This window comes from Corvus hawaiiensis, chromosome 3 (assembly GCF_020740725.1).
Source record: "Corvus hawaiiensis isolate bCorHaw1 chromosome 3, bCorHaw1.pri.cur, whole genome shotgun sequence".
NCBI lineage: Eukaryota > Metazoa > Chordata > Aves > Passeriformes > Corvidae > Corvus > Corvus hawaiiensis.
In genome coordinates this window covers 118123610-118131607 of record NC_063215.1, presented here as the reverse complement: position 1 = coordinate 118131607, position 7998 = coordinate 118123610, and positions in this window count along the sequence as shown.

The window sequence follows — 7998 nt, the reverse complement described above, 5'->3', positions numbered from 1 at the left end:
CTGCCTTCAAACATGCTAGAAATCCCTGAAAATGGAAGTTTCGCATTGCCAAAAGCATGCAAGCAGAGCACGAGCACCAGGCTCAATTGTACTGTTGCAGATTCTTCCTGATATTTTAAGAGTCTTCCTGATAAATCAAGGCTCCTGTATTTCAAGGGACAGAAACAGCAGCTGACTACAACAACAACCAGTCAGGGTCTGTCAAGTCCCTCGAAACCAGGGCTACTGCTGCAGACCAGGTTGGAAAAGCAGCTCCCTTCTGGCAGCTGCAGTCTTTCCCCACCTTCTAACTTCTGACAGTTCCAAGGTCGCCAAGCCTGATCCCAAGCTCTCACAGCTGAGGCAGCAAAATTCAGTCTTGCCAGCCCTGCTGAGAAGTCTTGCTCCAGCTCTGACCCCAGTACTCTTAGTTCTTCTTCCTCTTATATGTGGTTCCCTACAAGGTGTGTGGAGCAAGGAACAGAGCTCCCAGGAGCTATATATGCCTGTGTTTGCCTAGTCATGGAAGAGACAATCGCAGGATGGAATGGACATAGGGGAGAAACAGACCAATCAAAAAGACCCTTTTTTTTTTTGTGTCTTCACCATAATTTAATCCTCCAAGGCTGCAAACTCCAAAAAATCAAGTGTGATCTAAACAGTCAGATAGAATACAATCAGTACCAACTACTACCTGCTTGCTTTGTCTATACAAAGTGAAAAAGGCAGTGATAATCACTCTATTTGATTCCATGATCTGATTCCTGTGTTACCTTATTTCTCAGAGACTACAGCTCTGCGTACCACAACATGCCTGTCAAGATGTGGATTTACAGGTTACACCGTAGTAGAACCTGCTGGTTTTCAGCTCCAATCGACATCTGCTTGTCGGTACATGCCTGACAGAGTTGCAGTCCAGATTAGGAAACATTTGTTTATGCCCCAAAATCCCCAACATATTTTTCCAGCTATGTTCCCAGTGCTGAGCTCCATGCCACTCCAGCTCTCTGGTAGTCAGCTCTCACACTGCTTCCTGGTATAAAATTGATTAGAAGCAGCATGAAATGTTATCAAGCTGACCCTCGGGAGGCTGGGCCCAAAAATAACAGATGGGAAAAGTGGCCTTTTGATTAAACTTTCAATTGCCAAAAACTGTGCATTTCCCCTCACCGTGCATGTACACACACGTTGTAACTCAAGAGAAGTCTATGCCAGCTGCAGACACAACAGTGAGCTTAGAACAGGCCTATTCTTAACAACACTGATGTTGCTGAAGTCAGCAGGACACTGGCCATCAGCTTCAGCAGTGGCAGGAAAAGGGTCCTTTGTTCCACTTTTTATTTCACATCTCTCTCTTCCTGGTGTCGCTCAGCTGATCCCGGGGAGAGGATGCGAAAGTAACCAGAGCAGGCCCAGGCTGGCTGCCCGTGACACAAGAGCTGCTGGAGGGGGTGGTGGCAGCTACTTGGGAAAGCCATGCAGATTTTCAGGCATTCTCTAAAGCCCAGGCCAAGGTGCTTTCAGGGTGGTGCTGGGTAAGTGCAGTTTGTACCTTTCCAAGGTCAAAAAATTACCAAAAAGCTCTTCTGGTAAAATCCTGAGAAACCCAGGTTCCACTGCAAGGAGACAAAGGAGCCACAAAGGATTTTGGTAGGAAGAAAAACGACAAAGAAAGCAGCACATCTTCATGTACGCCTATACTGATATGAACCTCTGATAATACAAATCTGATTTACATATTCATATATTTATATGCCTGACTGTTCCCATTTCAAAGAGTCTTATTGCCTAAATTGCTGCAGAACAGCCAGCTGTAAAGGAATGAGGGAAGGACGGAATAGCAGACCTTGGAACCTGAATTTCAAGGCCTCACTAGCTTTGCCACAGTCTTGTTTGCGTAGGTTTTTCACTCTCTTCTAGAAGTGCCAGCTTACTTGGAGCCACTCATACACAGAGCATTTATGGTAGAGATTAGTAACAGGGCAGTTTGACTAGGGATTAGAACATAAATGTTTGTGCCTTCAGGCCCAACGTTTGGAGCTCACCCCTCATCCACGTAAAAGTGGCCATCTCTAGGGACAGGCCATGAGCTGCTGCCGTTTTGAGAACAACATATATCAAAACTGAGCACAGCTTTCCTGGACAGTTCAGTGCTGTCCAGACCAGGAGCTGCCTCGGTGGGGCTGGGCCTGGGCCACAGCAGGACCCTGGGGTAGCGTTTTTGCATGTCAACAGAGCCACAATCAGTTTAAAACTGGTTTTGAGGCCTACAGATGAATGACAAGAGCCAGGCATTTTAACAACTAATGATTACTATTATCCTGAAAACAGGGCTTGAGAGGAGCTGGCAAGAGCTAACAGATGAAGAACGTACACATTCATCCTACCTCCTCTCATTCACACTTCTCTTTCTGTCTTTTCAGAGGACTCCAGGACCTTTATGTGTCCCAACCTCAGCTGCAGTTCCCCAAAATTTGAGGAGGGCATCTCCACTGCAGGACCATCACATCTTTCTACACTCATTTTCTCTTTCCCCACCATGTTCAACCACTGAGTTTGCAATGTATACAACTAAAAAAAAAGTTTCCAAAAGACTTACTTAGTAATTCTCAAGGATTACCAAGTCCATTACGGCCAGTGTATTTGGGAAGCAATGGAAAGAAAGGAGAAAAGTCACATGTGCTTGGTAGGGCACGTCTGTCTTGAGCAGGGAGTCAGGATTCAGTCAGGGCAGCAGGGTGCACCTATGTGGAACCTGCACACCCACGGCAATTTAAGGTAATATTTTGGTCACCAGGTGGAGACCCCAAGTACACACTGGTTTAAGATCAGATTTGTGAGAGGCAGAAATTGGAATTGCATTCTAGGCCTGTTGTTTAACATTCTACGTATACGAGATAGAGAACGAAAGAATAAGAATTATCTTTAAATCCCTGCTAAATCATGCCCTGCTTTCTCAAGGCAACCTCGAGCTTTAGTAGTTCAGACAGATTCTCTAGCTGACAATTAATATTAATGGGTAGATTTCACAATGTGGCATTATCACACTGTGCGATGGGTGGGCATACCATCTGGGTTTTGGCAGGTATTAGATGTAATCAAAGGGATTACTTGGCTCAGGAAGAAATAGAAAACCTTGGGTTTGTTTGGGCTTTTTCTTCTTTTGTTTGGATGCAGCTCTAGGTGCACTTAGCTGTTTTCGCCTTGTCCTTTGTTTCTTGTGATGAGCGCTTCCGAGTTTACACGGGGAAGGCGAGCCAGATAACCAGCGCATTGTGTTAGTGAGAGCGAGGACCGATTTGCTTGAGAGCTCCCTCTTTCTCATGCATTGTTGTTTTGGGATCGATTGGCAGCTCGTTTAGGGGTCCGCTGCTGCCTTTTAGAAGGTTAAGCTGAGAATTTAAACAGTGAAGGAATTAAATGCAAAACGTATTTAGATAATCAACCAATCGGACCCTTTGCAAGATAAAAGCTGAAGAAATCAGGTGTATGAACAGATGCACGCAGAGGACTTTGTCCTCATCTTCCCACAAAGCAAATACTAAGTGCCAACTTTCCGGAGGGAGGGGGGAAGGAAATTCCCCTCCTTCCCTTTTCCTCCTCCCAATCTAGCCACAAACAAGCCCCCGAGCATCAGCAACACTAAAGGGAGGAGATTAAGTTTTAAACTTTGGGAAAGCTATTGATTTGGCAGCCTTTCTCCTCTCCTGTCTGTGCCCCAGCTGATTGTAACTAAGTAATCCTCATCAATCTGTGGTAATGCAGGACCATGTTTATTGCTGTAGTAGTTAAGTTGTTGTTAATTTTACACTAAACGGTTGTTATGATGATGAATGAGTAGCTCGGGCTGCCACCCAGGGGACTTCAGCCCGTACAACCGACAAAAGGGAGATCGTAGAGGGAAGATCAGGAAAAAGCCAGAGCGCCCACCCGAGAAGTTTTTCCGGGACCTTAAAAAAAAAAAAAAAAAAAGAAAAAAAAAAAAAAAGAGAGAGAGAAAAGAAAAAGGCAGAAGCTGATCTTCAGGTTTATATTTGAATTTGGACGCTGTGGGGTAAAAGGTGCTGCTTAAGTGTAATTGCAATTCTTTTACATACTGGCTGGGATCAAAGAGGGGAACGAAAGTACAAGTGATTTCCCTTCCCGGCCCGGCAAAGCAACTGATGGGATTCTGCCCAAAAGCATCGCGCTCATTAGCTCTTGGGAAAAAACCCCACATATATAAATTCACTCCCTCCCGGGGTTTTCCTGCGACGGGAAGGTTCGATAACGTAACTGCAGGCTTGAATCAGTGGGCAGCCTCCTTCACCAGTAGCCCGTTCCCGGCCCGGAGTCCCGCGTGCCGCCTCAGGCCGGTCCCTGCCCGCGGCCCCGTGCCCGTGCGCAGCCCGCTCCCAGCCCAGAGGCCCCGCGCCGTGCCCCGGGGGTGCCGCGTCCCCGCGCCGCCCGTGCCGGCCCGGGGCGGTGCCGGGCGCCAGCGCTGCCTTTGTCCCGCAGCCACCGCCGCGTCCGCGGGCGGGCGGCGCCCCCGTGCGGCCTCAGCGCGGCTCTGCCGGCCCCGCTCCCGCCGTGTCCCGGGATGCTGACCCGGCCCCGGAGCGCCGGCACCGCCTGCCCGAAAACAACACATCCAGTTGGGGTTTTTCTCGCCCAGGGATGCCGCTGGTGGTTTCCAACCTCAGCGGTGCTGGGAAGAAGTGCCACAGTCATAAGCGCCCGACGGAAGATGGGCATGGAACTGTCGGAGCAAGTCTAGAGGAGGGCAACAAGATGACTAGAGAACTGGAGTATCTCTCTTACAAGGAAAAGCTAATGGAGTTGGGCCTGTTCAGCCTCAAAGAGACAATTTGAGGGGACATCATCAATATATAAATATCTAAAGGGAGGGTGCTGAGAAGATGGAGCCAGACTCTTCTCGGTGGTGCCAACCAATAGGACAAGAGGTAACAGGCAGACACTGATGCCCAGGAAGTTCCTAAACCTAAATATGAGGAACAACTTTACTGTGTGGATGACCAAGCACTGGAACAGATTGGCCAGAGAGGGTGTGGAGTCTTCCTCACTGGAGATACTCCAGAACTGTCTGGGGATCAATCTGGGTAACAATCCTGTGCCACATGCTCTGGGATGACTCTCCTTGAAAAGGGAAGCTGGGCCAGATGCCTCACTGTGGTCCCTCCCAACCTGATCAGTTCTGTGATTCTGTGCCTCCCTCCATCATTCACCAAAGGCCTGCAGGAGGAGAGGCTCCAACGGAAGAGTTACAAATGAATGCAGCCACATCTCTGGGTCAGAGCTCAGTGTGTCAGTGGAACAGCAGAGGAACCTCACTCAAGAATGAAGAATTAGATCTTGTTCTCCCAGACAAGAAAATAGTTGTAATCCAGGCTGTTACTTCCAAACAACAGCCAAACATGGGAATGACTAAGGATGTAATCAGAAGGTAGTAATCAGCATTGTCTTCCATCTCCACACTCTAGAGATGGAAAAATATAATAACCAGACCTCCCAAGCTCAACAAGAGCAGACCTGAAGGCCTAAAGCTCAAGAGAGACTTCAGCTATTTTCAGATTATTCTAAAAATTTCTCACAAAGCCAGTAAAGGACAAAATACCATCTATATATCTACTGCAAAAAATACTGTGTCCACTTTGCCCAAATGGTGCTTTTGCCTGCCATGACAGCACCTCCATAGCTCAGATTCAGCGTGTGCAGGAGTCCCCCAGTTCTGAGGGGTGTCCCATACCAGTCTGGGACTGCTGGGATCACAGTAAATAGCTCTATTGCCAGGTGACATCCAGTGTTCAGACACCAGGAAAGCAGCTCAAGTCCACAAGAGTCACAGAGGACCAAAAGACAGCATTTCAACTTGCTCTGGCCTTGGCCCAACTCCAGACAATCCCAGGCTTGCTCAGTAAAGCTCCTTTGGCTTTTTTGAGAGATCAGAGCTGGGCAGCGAATGGTTCAGGTTACACTTCAGCATGGGCACCTGCCTGAGAGCCTGGCTTACCTGGATGAAGGCCAGATGTGGGTGAGTCACCTAACGAGTCCTCAAGAACCATTCTCAATATGCTAAAGTCTTTGTTTCCCTATCACAGGAAGTAACACTTGAAGCACCGCTGGCACATTAAACAATAGCACCATTAATTGTGAGAACCTTTGGCCATGCATCCTACTTTTCCATGGTCATTAGCATCTCCAGACTCTCAGCCTCCTAAAACAACAATCCCTCTCCAGCTTCTTTGCAACTCAAAGAGGACTATTACGTGAATGCTCCAAGGGCTGGGAGACTCCTTAAGCCATTATCGTATACTTACAGTTAACACTAATTTTGGCATATAATTCAAAGCATCACATGGTAACCCTCTCCAGATGCTGAGACATAACCACGACAGACAGCATTCTCTCAAGAAAACTAACACAAAAAAGTTCTAGATGGCTCTGGAAGCTCAACAGCGATCACTAATCCCTTGCACATCCAATTAGTATCCATGCTGAGTAGGTCAGATCCATCCATGTGGGATTAAGAGATGCCTGTTACATCATCACAAGTACCAGATGAGTAAAACACTCCATCTCAACTTCAACAGCACAGTCCAACAAAACTTCACCATAAATTTGGATTGTGAACAGCAGATTACCTTGCATCCTCTTATAATTTACATAAAACAACAGAATGTGCCATTCTCCGGGAGAACAGCAAGAAATATTGTGCTTATGTTGTTTAAGACACTTAGTTCTTCCTGGACCTCCTCGTTGTGCTCAGAGTACCTCACAAATGGCAGCAGCTCACCCCTGGGCCCTGCCATACGGTCTCAGCCACCTGCCTGGCTCCACCTGCCAGCTTTATCTCGGAGCAGGAGAGGACATGTGACGGGCAACCTTCGAACTCTTACTCCCCAGACAGAAATAAGGCCTCGTCTCATCAAGTGCCGAGCAAAAAGACAACTTCTGCCACAAACCGCTTGTGATCCAATGTGTTCCTAAGGCAGGGGCCAATATTTACTTCCTGTTATGATTAGCGGCAATTGGACTATTGAAAATAGACAAGTGTATCAGCATACCCTAAAATTAATGGGCAATAAACAAAATAAATTAATGCCAGTTCTTCCTTATTGACATGGCTGTACCTGTTCCGTGCATGCTGTTCCTACCTTCCTTTCCAAGGGGAACACAGCTCTTGTGCCACGTCAGATCTTGTGGTACCCTCAACCATAAGGGGACACACAGAGCAATAATCTCTGAATATATGTAGTCATCCAGCATATATAACATATATAACATCCAGGTGTTATTGCAAGCAGCATGGCTGGAGCACACAATATCCAAGTCTTTCCACAGATCTGCCACTGCCTTTCAGCATTGCTTTGAGCAATTCACTCAGCCAGCTGCATTTATTTCCCGCCGCCAGGAGACATGTTCCATGTATGAAGCAAAAAGATCCAATTCATGGCTATCCTTGTGTAGGATAGGGTTCCCTGCAGGATTACCCTCTGTGCATATGCATACACGTTCCCACGTGAGACTGAGCCTTTTGCCAAGGTCTCATGTCAGTGACTGGCAGGAAGAAGAGGCTGCTGGGTGGTCCTACCCCTAAATTATTTGCTGACTGCTTCCCTAGGGACCATGGCAACTGTGGCACAGACAAGAGAATCCCTAAGGACAGCACTGAACTGGGTCACAGCCAGCCACTTGTAGAAGAAAAAGGGAGATGTCCTTGTGTTGGCATGGGGATGAGGTGCCGTCCCCCTTCTGTAGGAGCCAGAACCATCTCCAGTCTCAACAATCTACACTCTAAATTAAGGGCTACTATCCATGAGAAGATAGGAAAATAAAAGGAAGCAGCAGCAATACGAAGAGACTAGGCATTTATTCCTGGCTCACTTGCTCTTAATGGAGATAACAATACCTCACTCCTTGACAGCAAAGCAGGGAGACTTAATGCATGGAAGTTTGCCAAGTAAATTGAGATCTTTGTACAATAGGCACTTTCGACATGCACAACTCCTGGCTTATTAA